Genomic DNA, 15,405 nt, shown 5'->3' on the forward strand with positions numbered 1-15,405 from the left:
GCCTGGTTGGTGGTTGGTTGGTTGGCTGCCTGGTTGGTTGGCTGCCTGGTTGGTGGCTGGTTGGTTGGTTGGTTGGCTGGTTGGCTGCCTGGTTGGTTGATTGGATGGTTGGCTGAATGGTTGGTTGGATAGCTGTTTGGCTGCCTGGTTGGTTGGTTGGATGGATGGTTGGTTTGTTGGTTACAGTAAGGAGAAAAGCAACTGACATACCCTCTCCTACCAATTATGCAGCTCTTAGAATGTGTCGAGCAGCCAGCTGTAGTGGTGTGTGCCTGGAATCCCTATACTTGCAAAGCAGAGGCAGGAGATCATGATTCTAAGGCCAGCCTGGCCTACCTAGCAAGAAGACATACAGAATTTGAAGCTGAACATAACATATCAATGAATCCAACCAAGGTAGGCTTGCAACCACCAATCTCTTTCCAAACTGTGGCACTGGGCTAGCCCCATGGCCACAGTGAGTAGCACTTCAGCAATCACATTACACTGTGGCCTCATAGGACGTTAAGGGTTAATTTAAACTCTTGGGTTGGTTTCACAGCAGTGCCTACTACTAAGCCACAGTGTCCTATGGTCTAAATTCAGGCTTTTACATGTATTGTTACACATGTAAACATGTGGTAGTCTTTGGATGCTTTATGTCGCTGTGGTATTCACTGTTGATCCTGTATACTTCCACTCTAAGACTAATTATCAAGTTTCTATTCCACACATATTCTATACCCACATTCACGTTTTTTCACAGTGTTTGGCTGAAGTACTGGTTAGGGCAAGTAGAAGATCCAGAACTAATGTGGGACAGAACAGAAGAAGCATGGAGAGCAGGTATCAGCTTCTCTTTTCAAAACTATTGCTGCCAGCTATTCACTTTAGCACCACAGAATGGACTTCTTAGGAAGATTTGAGACGAATTCAAATGAAGCCAGGTGTCACTTGGCAAAGAACAGGGCCTTTGTAAGTCCCACTTAGGACACACAGACATCTAAGGACACTGCTTCCATCGACGGGAGAATGTGAGTCTATGATTGAAGTCCAGAGTTCTGGGGACTGTCTCTGCGTGCCTCAAGCCCATCTTGGGCTCATGACAAAAGTGTCCCTCTGAACACCAACCTCATGCAATGGCTCTTCCACTACAACCGCCTCCTCTCCTGCATCCCTTTATTCCTCACAGGTCCTAACTTCTGCTACAGCTGGAGACAGAAGGTTCTTGTGTGTCCATCACAGGCTCCTGACACGTTGTTCTTTTCTCTTTCCCTTGCTCGGGTAGAACCTAAACTTGTGCCGTATGGGTGGGTGCCAAAACACAAGGGAACTCGCAGGGGAGGGGGAGGCAGATGGCACTTTTGAATCCAAGAGACAGAGTGACAGCTCTGGGGTCAGAGGCGTTCACTCCCTGCGTGGGTGCCGCACTGAGGCAGAGGCTCTGCCCACCCCTTCCTGCGCTGCAGAAGCTGTCTTCCTTCGGTGCACGTGGATGCTTATGGAGTATTCTTAGGATGATGGCTGAAATAACAACCTGTTGCCCTGAGTCGGCCTTGGGGTAGCACTTTTAGAAGGCATACGTGAGGGGGTGGGGGTGGGGGGGGCGCGGGAGGCCTGAACTGTCCTAATTATTCAAGGAATTAATCGCCAAGCCAAGTTAGGACTCCTCAACTCAGAACACTTCTCTGGTTTGAACCCCACCCCCACTCAGCCCCCCAGTACTGAGATCTTTCCTGTTCTCTTTTGAAAAAAAAAAAAAAAACCTCTGCTCCACCGCAGGCTTGACAGATTAAGCAAATGAAAATACACCAGTCCTGGTTAAATTTGAATTCCAGTTAAGCAAACGATACTTTCCTGGAACAAGCATATTCCATGAAATATTTGGGGCACCTTATATTTTAGAACATGAAATTGTGGTCTGCCTGGATGACCTGGCAAGGCCCTCCTCAAGGAACACCATGTTTGTTTCCTACACACACTGTCTTCTCCTCAAAGGTCACAGGGCATTTGCCTTGAGTGTTCTCCCCTCACCATTAAACCTGGACATGTGATGGTTTCTGTGCAAGTACCACCCCACTTACAGCACCACCCCACTTACAGCACCACCCCACTTACAGCATCACCCCACTTACAGCACCACCCCACTTACAGCACCACCCCACTTACAGCACCACCCCATTTACAGCATCACCCCACTTACAGCATCACCCCACTTACAGCACCACCCTACTTACAGCATCACCCCACTTACAGCACCACCCCACTTACAGCATCACCCCACTTACAGCATCACCCCACTTACAGCATCACCCCACTTACAGCATCACCCCACTGACAGCATCACCCCACTTACAGCATCACCCCACTTACAGCATCACCCCACTTACAGCATCACCCCACTTATAGTACCACGCCACTTACAGCACCACCCCACTTACAGCATCACCCCACTTACAGCATCACCCCACTTACAGCACCACCCCACTTACAGCACCACCCCACTTACAGCACCACCCCACTTACAGCATCACCCCACTTACAGCATCACCCCACTTACAGCATCACCCCACTGACAGAACCACCCCACTTACAGCATCACCCCACTTACAGCACCACCCCACTGACAGCATCACCCCACTTACAGCATCACCCCACTTACAGCACCACCCCACTTACAGCATCACCCCACTGACAGCATCACCCCACTGACAGCATCACCCCACTTATAGCACCACCCCACTTACAGCACCACCCCACTTACAGCACCACCCCACTTACAGCACCACCCCACTGACAGCATCACCCCATTTACAGCATCACCCCACTTACAGCACCACCCCACTTACAGCATCACCCCACTTACAGCACCACTCTTCAGCACTCACAGGTTGACAGGCCTTCAGCTCCAGCTTAGCATTCGCTACTCAGTAGGAGAGAGAACACAGTACATCTGCCTGGATGGCACTGTCAAAGCCAGGATCCCAATGCAGGACTGCATCTGTAGCCTCATTGGCTTGTCGTCTCTCTTTGAAGGACTCTGTTCTCCCTGCAACTTTGGTCTCTTCAAAGTTAAGGTCCTGGAAGTCCCCTGGGGTTGCATCTCAGGACAGTGTTGTTAGAAAGGGAGTATGTATTCCTTATTGGCTTTTCAGCAAGTGACTTCTGTGACCTAAGACAGCTGACTTTGTTTGGAGCCCACCTTGTCATCAGAAGGCTGACTCCAGAAAGTTCTCTTAGACAACAGCACCTGAGGCAAGAGAACAAATGTAAGAGCCTACCCCATCCCCCACCCCCCGACCCCCTACCTAGTTGTATGTGCCTCTGTGTTATTCTAGGCCTCAGAAAGAAACAAAGGGAAAAGAAAAAGAAGGAAAGAAGGAAAGGCTGGCTGGCACATATTTTCCCCCAACCTCTAGGTCTCTTACAAGCTTTAAGTGACGCTCACAAAAGACTCACCTTTGCAGGGTTGTTTTTATGTTAAAAGACTGGGTGTTTGATGCCTCAATCCTGAGGCTTTTTCTCCAGCCCAGCCAGGATTCAAAACAACTTTCAGCAAAACCATCTGCTCTTTAAAACATGCTGTCTTTAAAAAAAAAAAAAAAAAAGACAAAACCCAAGCCTGAAATTCTCATCTTGGTTGAATGCACTCTGGCTAGGCTGGGTTCCACGCACACGCAGCTCACAGGACATTGCTTGGTCTTTGGAAACGGGTCTGCGGATGGTCAAGCCTGGTGTGTCTTTCTAAAAGACGTTGGTGGGGGCAAGCAAGGATCTGGCTTCTTACACCTTCAGTTATAATATTTTGGGGAGTCACTCCATCTCATAGCAAGTCAAGTGGCACCTGTAACTCTGTGTGACATTAGCAGAGGTCTGCATGTAGATAAGAACCAGTGTTTCTTCACCAGAAACTGCGGTCCTCTGGAGAACCTACTGGAGACGCAAGGCACAAAAAAAATATCTAGGAACGTTACTTGAGTGACCCAGCTACAAATGCATGATTTCTTTGTGGTTGGGCATTGGATGACAGGTATCAGCCAAGATGCCGAGCCCCTAAAGTGTATAATTTTCTCAGAAGACAAAATTTTAATGATTCTGGAATGTACTGATTGAAACTACCTTCTTAATAATTGCCAAGATATGTTGGAACATAAACTAGATATTGCGCTGAAAGAGAGCAGCGTTTTAAAGCCTGGCTTGTCTTCTTTGCTTTTCTACCCAGCAGGCAGCCTGGCTTCCCAACTGAGAGCTTCTTCCTACCCAGAAACATTCTGGGGTCAAGTTCCGGCTTGCTTTTCTATCTCAAAGCTCGAAAATTAAATAACTATGTTCTGAACAGCTTCGGGTCTTATTCTGCTTTGGAAATAGATTCACAGGGTTTCATAGTCAACAGGGAAAATGAAGACATTCTTACCATAGAGGAACCTGTAGCCTCGGATGCTAACAATGTAGGTTTCTGAAAGTTCCAATAAAAACAAGACCACAGGCAGAGACTCACAGGATGTTTGTAAATTAGCCAGGGGAGAGGCAGCAGTTCTGTTCACAGCCCACTGGGGCTGTGTGCAGGGGAAATAGTGTGACAAGTTCCAGATCGTTTTTCTGCAGTCTCGGGAGGCAGAACAGTTACAAAGGCCGAAGCTGTGAAACTGCTGAGCCTTTCAAAGAATGAGCCCCAAATGGAGCCTCTGGTGACAGCGCTGACAAAGGACCATGAGATGCACTTCAAAATGAAGTCTTCCCTCGCATTTCTGCAGCTGTAGCCAAGCCGTGGAAGGAGCTGCCTCAATCCTGTGTAGTCCCTGGGAAGCCCTCACCAAGGAGATGCCTATCTGTGCGCATGCCCGGGGCATTTGAAGTGTAGAGCATGACTCTTCGGGATGACACCCGGGGAGAGAGCACAGAATGCCGATGTGGAGCCAAGGAGCGACTAGGTAGAACCCAGCTCTCACATCAGCCCCAGGGAAACGGCGTCGGCTGCATCCTTCACACCTTTAGGTTTACATAGCTCGGCTCAGGAGAGATTAATTTTTTTTCGTAGTTGTATCATACAACTCTGGGAACTAAGGAAGCATATGATTTTCCCTTCTGGGTAAGATGTTTTAGTCTTCAAATGGCCATTGAAACAGACTCAAGCGGAATGTGGCAGCTTAGGGTAGGCAAGAGGTGGTCCTGTTGTTCAGGGGGCCTGCCTTTCAACCTGGCAAGGCTTGGCACCGGGGGACCCCAGGACCATCTGTGTGAGCTGCTCTTATCTCCCGTTCCTCTTGGAGTCTGTCTCAGGTGCAAGTTTTCCCCCAACAACCAACACTGTGTGAGCGCCAACCAAGTGCCAACTTGTTTGCGCTCAGAGAGAGAGAGAGAGAGAGAGAGAGAGAGAGAGAGAGAGAGAGATCGCCTGAGTGCTAAACACTTCACGGTGAAAAAGAACCGCGCCCACGCCTCCACCACCCCCCACCACCCCACCCCCACCCCCTCTTTGGATCCAGTTCAAACTCAGCAAGTTCAGAAAGCTCTGGGGACAACCACCTTCGCCAAGCGAAAATTAAAACCGATTTGGCTAGATAACAAAGAGCCATGAACATAATTCTTTTTTCTTAATTTGTCAGGAGTTTGATGCTCCTGCAGCGATGAAAGGGAGCCATTCCCGGCTGCTTTAAGGGGAAATTGTTGCGTTTGAAAGATACTTTTTATTCTGCAGCACTGATTCAGATGTAAGCAGAGAAGACCAGTGGAGTGAGGTGAAGGGTTGTTTTCACACCACCCAAACCACTGAAAGCGCTGTGTTAGCAAAAAAGAACATTCCTGTGGGGGCTGCATGGGCACGGGTGTCCTGCACAACAGCTTCTAAGTTAGAAATACGCTGTTATAATTTTTACGTTCATTTCATTTAGGTCTCGGGTCACACGGGTGACCGTTTAGAGAGCAACTAACAGGGTTCTCTTATCCCGACACGTGGGATTCCGGGAACAAACTCGGGTTGACAGGCTTGGCACAAAGTCTTTTACCCACTGCTGAGCCATCTCACCACCAACCCTTGAAAAACAAATGTTTTTTTTTTTTACTTCATGTTTTTAATAAAGGCTTCAGAGGAAAGAGAAGGAGGAAGAGATTATAGTTATAAAGATGAGTGAATGAATGTAAGGTAGCGATTTGAGCCAGGAAGCGATAATTGGCATTTACTGGTTGCCTGCTACCTCCTGTGTGTGTTCTGGGTACACTGTGCGTGTTGGTTTGTGTGTGATCGCATTTTACGGAACCAGAAACCAAGGGAGGGAGAGGTGGGCAGGTTTCCCTGAGGTCAAGCAGCCAGCAAGGGGCAATGGCAGCATTTAAATCCATGCAGTTATTTCAACAAAACCCAAAGCTGGGCTGTTAATGTCTGGCCCCTTCTGATTTTATGGCAAAATAAAGCAAATAGTGTCACATAGCACTTTTTCAGCATGTAATCTGTTAAAGTCCTTTTGTAAAAGTAGTGAAATCCATCATTCAACCCCTTCTCATAATGTATATGACTAATGCCGAGTATTTAATTGAACGTTTTAATACTGACATTTTTTCTAGACTTCCACTCAAAGTTAATATCAATAAAGTCAGCCAATACTAATAAAGCTCAAACATAACCGTTGTGTCCTACTTTTTAAAATAAATAAAATCATAACGCATTTAAAATGCATACAGCCAGTTATAAATTCTACTGGCGTGACAACAGTGCCTTTGGCTGGGTGGTCCTAGCTCTGGTGTTATTATTGACAAATGTGTGTAGAGCTTCATTCTTGCTCTCTTGAAATATCACATAGATATACTTTGCATACACCCTTCATCTACCCTTGCCTTCTAGCTTGTTAAAAATTTATTCATGGGTAAAATTAAAAAATAAACAGAAATAGCTATCATCATAAGTTGCACAGTCATCTGTAATCACAACTGTTACCACACATCAGAACCATCAAAATAAATCACAGCGGAATGAAAAAGGGAGAAGCAACAGCATGACAGGCCTGTCTGGAATTGGCCCCATGCTCCTTTTAAGGGAAAAATAAAAGATGAAATTCTGGAGTCCTGATATTTTATAATTATGACCAGTTCTGCATTCATAATTTGTCCCGTCACATCAGGTGTCTCAATACTGTGGTTAATGGCATTCAAACTGGGCAAATTTTGCCAGACCTAGTTGAGTATTGACTCACTCACTCACTCACTCACTCACTCACTAATCCACAATTCACTCACTCACTCACTCACTCACTCACACACGCACTCACTAATCCACACATGCACTCACTGTTTCACTCCACAAATACTGAGCACTTCCATGTGTGCCCTTTACACTTCTCCCCTAGGAATGCGTACTGTAGTCAATGACCTTGTTTTATTGAATACATCAAGGTTTCCTGCCTTTTAGATTTCAGTTTTTTCCTGGCAGCCTAGAGGCTTCTTCCTCTAGGATATAGAGGGAGATGCAGACCTCACACCCTACCCAAAGCGTCTTGCATGGAGTTCACCGCCCTTCTTAGGACATTAGAGCCCAGGCCTGTCCAGATCTCAGTGGCAAAGCATCCCACAGCTGCGTATTTGCCACCTGTCTCTGGATGTTTGTCCCGCATGTGCCTAAAAGCCCCCATATCTCTTCTGTCACTGTTGAGAGTTGGACAGAGCAAATGTCCTTAGATGGTCACAGAGCAAAGGAGTCAACATCCCTAGTGTCCTCAGTGCTGTGACAAAATACTCTGACAAGACCAACCTAAGAGGGAGGCTGTTTCCTTTGGTTCACAGTTCATGGGTACAGTCCATCATGGCGGAGGAAGTAAGGGTCGCAGGAGCCTGAGGCGGCTGGTCACATCACAACCACAGTCAGGAATCAGAGAAAGCTGAAAAAACAGATGCTTCCCCTTCTTTCTCCTTTAGATTCAGCCCAGAACTACAGCCAGTGGAATGACACTATTCACAAAGAGAGTGGGTCCTCCTGCCTCAATAAGCTACTCTGCATAATCCTTCAAGGGCACTCCCAAAGGTGGGATCTTCAGTGATTGCAAATCCTGTCCGGTGCACGGTGCACAGTCAATACTAGCCAAGTCACCCAGTGAGAGGCAGCTCCTTATGGCGTGATCCCAAAGCCAGGCATGTTCGTTCGCACATGCCTGAAACCCCAGAACTTGTCAGATAGAGGCAGGAAGATCAGGGCCATGTTCAGCTAGATGAGACAGAAAGAAAGAAAGAAAGAAAGAAAGAAAGAAAGAAAGAAAGAAAGAAAGAAAGAAAGAAAGAAACTCTTCTTGGATTTCTCAGAGCTTTTCAACCTTACAACTGCTACTTTCAAACAGAAAATTCCATAACAGTTTTTAAAAAGAAAGACAGAGAGAGGGAAAGCACTTTTGCCTCAAGTCAAAGGTTTTTTTTTAAAAATGGCTATTTACTCTCTAAATTCAATTTTGGCTACAAGAAAGTCAGAGACAGTAGTGAAGGAAAAGTCAGGCAGAAAATTAAGGGAAAAAAATTACATGTTACATACAGTAGTTCTGTCATGGCCATTCCAAATGCCCCAAAGGAGGTCTCCCCCCCCACCCCACCCCCCCCCCCCCCGTACACACACACACACACACACACACACACACACACACACACACACAAACATTTTGTGCATATATGATGTCTTTTTCTTCTAGAAAATAACAGCTATAAGGATGAAAGACTTTGGGGAAATCCACAGACAGGGAATTCTCTAACCTCTACAAGGCAGTTAGTAGTCAACCAAACTGTGGCCATTTACTTTTTATACCAAAAAGAAAAAAAAAATTTTTTTAAGCATTACGCTTTTATGAAGCTCATAATGGAAACTTGCTGACTCATCGCAGAACTCGAATTGATTCAGAAAATGCTTTGAAACAAATTTCAGCTGGGTGTTGGGGGTCTTCTTATTCAGGAGTGGGCTTCAGCAGGCCTTTAAGATATATCTTAAAACCCGGCTCATCATTTCAGAGCTGTTGGGGTTTTATTTGTTTGATATTTGGGGTTTTTTTTTCAATTCTATCTTTTTTTCCTCTTGTAGTTAGTCATTCCTCTGCCTTCTTTGTTCTACCTTGAAATAACACAAACAGCAATACACACCACAACAGCAAAATGCATTTACCCAACACAGCCAGGCACATGAATCACAGGACTGATGACTTGTTGCAGAGGCACAGCACAGGACTTGTGTCTGAGCCAGCAGGCTTTTTGTTTTCGAGCAGATGTGAAATGCGTTCTCTTCCAATGGTGATGGGCCACCAGAGGTTGGGGGAACAGGCTTGGTTTAATTCAAAGTCACCTGAAACCTTGTTTGAAGTTCATTAAGGCAATTCAGTTCAATTCAGCAAACATTTACAGTGCTGCCTTCTGGGAGGCGCTGTGTGTGTGTGTGTGTGTGTGTGTGTGTGTGTGTGTGTGTGTGTGTGTGTGTGTGTGTGCTGATGGCTTTGGGAGTCCTTGTGAGACCTAAGATCCCAGTGATTCCCCTCAGATACCAAGGACTAGCAACCAGAAGTATCTCTCTGTGTGGCTTCCTCCCACGTGACCTCAGTGACCCTCAGAAGACTACAGGGACTCGCTGGCACCTGAGGCTTGATGCTTCAGGTAGACGGATTGTCCAGGAGGCCCCTAGGAGTGACCTGTCTCCTCCAAGTGACTACAAGCCCATGCAAGCACACCTGGTTTTTCATACATGGGATATGGGGAGAAAACAAGTGCAAGGCATGCACTGACTGAGCCACTGTTTGCTTGCTTTAGATAGAGCTGTCCCTCAGCTCGTCCTTGCTCTAACTCTGGGGTCTCCATTCTCACTCCAGTCAATGCGCTGTCAATGTATACACCAGTGTTTCTCACCAGGGGTAAGTTAGCTGCCAGGGCTCCTGAGGTCGGGAGGCTGCATTTGGGAATGTCTGGAGACATCTAGTCACAGCTAGGGGTCGAGTGGTGCTCACGGCATCTGGAAGGGAGAGGACAGGGACGATGCTGAATGTTAATGCAGTTCAGAGGTCACCCCCTCGGAGAAGGCATTAGACAGCGCCAAGCGTCCACAGCTGTTGACTGAGAGATTCACACCATACAATGGACAACGCTGCTAACCTATTGTGCTTCTGACAAGATGCTTTGCTAACTCGGTTATCTAACTCTAGGCTAATTCGATTCTTCTGACTCCGGTAAGTAAGCACAAGGCCCTCCCCATGACAAGTGTTTCTCCATACAGCAGTATGGAGAAGTCACATGTCTCTTCATTCCCGCACTCTATTGTGGCCTCACAGGTATTTATTGATTTGAAAGGGTGTTTGCTTTGCTTGTTTGTTTTATTATAATTTATTCAGATTGCATCTCAATTATTATCCGTTCACTTGTATTGTCCCCGGTGCCGTCCTCCCTCTCTCCTTTGCCCTATTCCCCTCCCCTAGACCTCTGACATAAGGGGACCTCCTCCCACACCATATGGCCACAGCCTATCAGGTCTCATCTGGATAGCCTGCTTCCCCTTCCTCTGTGTACCACCTCCCCGCCAAGGGGAAGTGAACAAACTGGAGGCACCAGAGTTCATGTGAGAGGCAGTCCCTGATCTCCATGAGCTGTCCATTGCCTAGATGTGAACAGGGGGTCTAGGTTTACTGCGTCTGTTGTCCTTGGTTGGTACAACAGTTTGTGCAGGCCCCCATGGGTCTAGATCCTCCAGCCTTGATGGTTTCCTTGTGGAGCTCCTGGACCTTCTGGGTCCTTCTCTCCCCCCATTCTTCCATACCACTCTCACTTGGAGTCCAGCAGTGAGTCCCAACATCTGTACCAATTCCCTGCTAGGTGGAGTCTCTCAGAGGACATCCATGTTGGGGTAATATCCACTTCTAACTGAGTATATACCATGCATGTCTTTCTGAGTCTGAGTTACCTCACTCAGGTGATGTGAGTCATATAGACATGGTCCTAGCTCAGCAAACCTACATCTTAAAAGGAACAAAGGGTGTGTCAGGAAGACATGTAGGACAAGGAGCAAGGAGGACAGACCTGGGGCACCAATGACCAGAGTCTTCCTGGAGACAGGGGAGAACTGGAACATCTAACAGATGAGGAAGAGATGAACCACGAGGAGGAAGGCATGGTCTAGGTGGGCAACCAGGTAGCAATACTGAGTCCAAGTAATGAGAAGGTGAGATGCATCAGAGGCCAGAACTCGGAGGTGGGGTGGGGGGTGGGGGTGGGGAGTGGGAGTGGGTGGAGCTGGGGGAGTGGGCGGAGCCGGGTGAAGGGAATGAAGGGCCTCCTAGCCACACATGAGCACCTGAATAGTGTGTCAAGGACACCGGAGGCCACTAAACAGCTTTGGGCAAAACCGTAGTGGGACCTGATCTTGTCTATAAAGCGTCACTCTGGCCAGGACGATGCAAAGCCTAAGTTCAGAGATCCCCACACACTTGCCAGGGATGCTAGTGTAAAGGACACTGACAAGCACTGAGGAGACAGAAGAGCAGGAACCTGTACGCTGTTGGCCTGAGTGTAAAGTGGCACAGCCACTGTGTCCTCAAGGCAAGAAAAGAGAACGACCACATACTCCAGCAATCCCATTTCAGGGTATATATATCCAAAGGAACTGGACCCGGTAACACGAGGAAACAAGAAACTTCCTCATTCCTACGTCCATGGCAGCATTAGTCACAGTAGTTCCAAAGTAGAAGCAACCCAAATGCCTATGGATGGGCACATAATAATGAAAGTGTGGTACAAACACTTAAAGAGATATTATTCCATCTTTAAAAAGAGGAAAAGTTTTTAAAAAGGGGGGGGAGGAGCTAGAGAGATGGCTCAGAGGTTAAGAGCACCGTCTGGTCTTCTGAAGGTCCCAAGTTCAATTCCCAGCAACCACATGGTGGCTCATGACCACCTGTAATGAGATCTGGTATCTTCTTGTGGTGGGCAGGCACACATGTGGGCAGAATACTGTATAAATAATAAATAAATCTTTTGAAAAATAAAAGAGGAAAGTCAGCCAAACTTGATAGGTAGAGACAAGAACATTGTGAGAGTGAGGCTAGCCTAGGCTATAGAGCAAGCTCTAAGCCAGCCTGAGCTACAAAGCCTTTATCTCAAAAACAAACAAAACAAACAAAACAAAACAAAAACAAAAACAAAAACAAAAAAAACTTTAAAAATGAATGAAGACTGAAATCCTGCCATATTTAATACGATGTATTAACCTGGAAGGCACTATGCTAAGTGTTAATGAACCCATCCCAGAAGCAAACACCGCGTGGGGCTCCCAGAGGAGCCAGTTAATACTCACATATTGAAGCAAAGATTAAAAGGCTGGGGCCCAGGGCCTGAGGAGAGCTGACTAGCAGGGCTGCTTCCTGAGGCGCAGCATCTGCATCTCAGCACCTCATGATGCCCTAAGCAACACTTTTCAGAAAGTGTGCTAAGGGGAGACCTCATGCCATACAACAGTTTGTTGGGGCGGAGAGAGACTGGAAACTTTAAGAGGTGGTGGAAATGTTTCGCTGCTTTGCGTGTGGCAGTGGCTTCGAAGCCCAAGCTTGTCAGATTGTGTATATTGACTATATGGGGGATTTTTTAAAAACGGTAATAATTATCCCATACTTTTAAAAATAGTTTTTAGGGGGAAATGAACAGCCCCTCTCTGTGTGCTGTGCACAGTGTGGGTTGGGTGCTCCACAGCTGTAATAGTGACAGGGAAGAACTTCTTCACAGTGACAAGTGATGCTGGCATTTAGATATTAAGGTTTTTGACATGTGTGAGGGATGCTGAATCCTCAAACTCTGGATCAAAGAAAAGGGTCGCAAGGCAGACATGGTAGCATTCTCTTGTTATCTGGGAGGCAGAAACAGGAAGACCCAGGACTGTAGACCAGCTTGGGCAACGTGTTGGGTTTGAGGCCACCCTAGGCTATATTGCAGAGTAAGATGGTGTCTCAAAAGGCACTGCTTTGAAAAGGTGATTTCAAAACACGGAAGTTGACATAGTTTCTGTCTTGTTACAGTGAGTCTGAAGTAAGACAGCATTCCAGGAGCATGTCAGCCTGGGGCTAAACCTAGTAGGAGTAGCAAGAAAGAATATTTAGCCGTGAGTCCACACTACCAACAATCTTGGAGGTACAGACTAATGGAATCCGAGAGTTTGTCAGCTGTAACTTAATACCAGTGCTTGATTTCACTTGGTGAACTTTCAGCAAATAGTTGTTTACTGTGAATTGGATTACATTTGATTCCCTGCTCACCAAACACCTTTCTGATCAAAAGTGAGCTCCTTGGGGGGTTTTGTTTTTAGAGAGAGAGAGAGAGAGAGAGAGAGAGAGAGAGAGAGAGTGTGTGTGTGTGTGTGTGTGTGTGTGTGTGTGTGTTTGTGCAGGTGCAAACACCCACAAGCACATCGAGAAAGCCCAAGGACAACATCACATGTCTTCCTCCTGCTGGGTAGCTTTTGCCAATGCATCACAAACCTAGACAAACATATCTGGGTAGAGGGGAAACTCGGTTGAGAGACTGCCTCCGACCGTTTGGACTATGACGTATCTTTGGGGGCATTTTCTTGGTTAATGATGAGTGTGAGGATCCCAGGCCACTGTGGACTGGGGGCAGGTGGTCCTGAGAAAGCCAGTAAACAGCATACTTTCATGGTCTGTACTTCAAGTCCTTCCTTAAGCTCCTACCTGCCTTCCTTCATTGCCGCCTGTGACCTGCGAGGTGAAAGAAACCCTTTGGTCACGGTGTTTATCATAGCAACAGGCAGATGTCTACACCATCCCCCTGTCTCTCTACCTTGCATTCTGAGACAGTGTCTCTCTCTCTCTCTCACTGAAACGGGACCTTACTTGTCAAGTCAAAGAGGCTTTCTGACCACAGAAACCCTAGAATTGTCCTTTCTCCGCCTCCCACTTCCTGGACTACAGATGCGCGCTGCCATGCTTGGCTTTCTGCATGGATGCTGGGGATCTGTGCTGGGGACCTCCTGCTTACACAGCGAGAACTTTTGCCCCTCAGCCATCTCTCCGGCCCTTATCTCTCTGGCCCTTAACTTCTTTCTATGAGTGGAACCTGTTCTGATTAACGGAAACAAAATGTCCAACTCTAATCGGCACCTCCTTTTCCACTCTGTGTTATGTAGCTGTCATTGTGAATGACACTGACCTCTGACACCTGTGGTTGTTCACCTTCTCTTCTGCTCCCATCAGCACACGTTCCCAGTCTTCTACCCCTCCCCCTACCACAAGCCCTCTGTGCTTCCGGTTGGCTGGTCCCACTTTCCACTTTAAGTCAATCACCACACCTCACTAGGACCTATCGGCTCTAATGGCAGTCAATACCCAAGAAGAGTATCATTTAGAAAGCTAGGAATGAGGCGACTCCCATTCCTGACTATGAGGAAGGAAGCAAGTAGCTCCAGGGCACAAAGGAAGCCAGTTTACTACAGATGGATGGATGATTCCACACATTGGTCTGACTGGGCTCTCACGCTCAGGTAGGCATGCTGCTGTGGAGGGTTTTTTAAATATCTACATTCTTTTTGAATTGGAAGGGTTAGAGTAATGCAAATGACTGTGCATATGGAGAGAAAAAGGCGGGTGCCTAAGCCAGGAGGACATTTCCTGCAGGCTGCCTCCACTGCAGGCTGCAGCAGCTGCTCCCCCGGAGCTCCCCTAAGATTGTGTAGCTGGGTTCCTTCGAGCTCAATCCCCCATCCCAGTCTGTCCTCTTCCTCCAGAGAACTCTGACTAACACAGCTCTCCTCAGGGAAGTCACTCTAAGAACAAGAATGACAAGGAGCAAGGCCAAGACAATCAGAGAGGACAGAAACAGGAGCCTGGGTCGAAGTAGCCTGAAACTTGTCCCTGCTAATCAAGAGACGTTCGGAACAAAGCCAACAGAAGGTCCAGTGCCTTACGCCCCATGGAAGCATATGCCTCGAGGCATACTAACCCCAGTGGAAGAAGAGACTGCAGGGTCAGCTGAGCCTGGCCTGAGGTCAGTGGCCTCACCACCAGCTGGGTTCCGTCCTTCTCCGTTTCACTCCTCACAAGGCCTCGTCCCAATCTGAGGCCCTTCTGCTGACTAGTGAACACCCCTGTTGGAGCTGCTCGCTTCCTCTTTCGGGGCTAGTAGACTAGATGACGTCACTGGTTCTGTCTCCGAAGGGCCACCCTGACTCTTTCCACTGTGGCGTTTCACCCGGACTGATGGAGGTTTGGCCATTCCCCAGCATCCCTGTGGAGGAGCCCAGAGAAGGGGTGCATGGTTGGTTTTACTGTCAGAGCCCTCCACCTGCAGAGCAGCAGCATGATGAAGATGACTATCAAGGATCCCAGACAGACAAGGTGATGCTTCCTGCCCAACCAGTACCTTTTCACTACAAACTACCCTTCAAGACAATTTCCAATTGGATTATTAGTGATGATAATAATA

General features: G+C 47.4%; 1 long non-coding RNA gene across 3 annotated transcripts in view; it reads right to left on the reverse strand.

Moving 5' to 3' along the window:
- Window positions 1–5,230, reverse strand: part of LOC311599158 — a 71,342-nt gene extending 66,112 nt beyond the window's left edge. Inside the window, exon 1 of one of the 3 annotated variants that reach the window (XR_014779792.1) lies at window positions 4,394–5,230. This is a non-coding gene — a long non-coding RNA (uncharacterized lncRNA). Of the gene's footprint in view, window positions 1–2,845; window positions 2,922–4,393 lie in introns of those variants that run through there. The other 2 variants (XR_014779793.1, XR_014779794.1) reach the window with 2 other exon arrangements.
- Between the last annotated feature and the right edge of the window lie 10,175 nt (window positions 5,231–15,405).

This window comes from Acomys minous (genome assembly GCF_964271855.1).
Source record: "Acomys minous genome assembly, chromosome: 6".
Lineage (NCBI taxonomy): Eukaryota > Metazoa > Chordata > Mammalia > Rodentia > Muridae > Acomys > Acomys minous.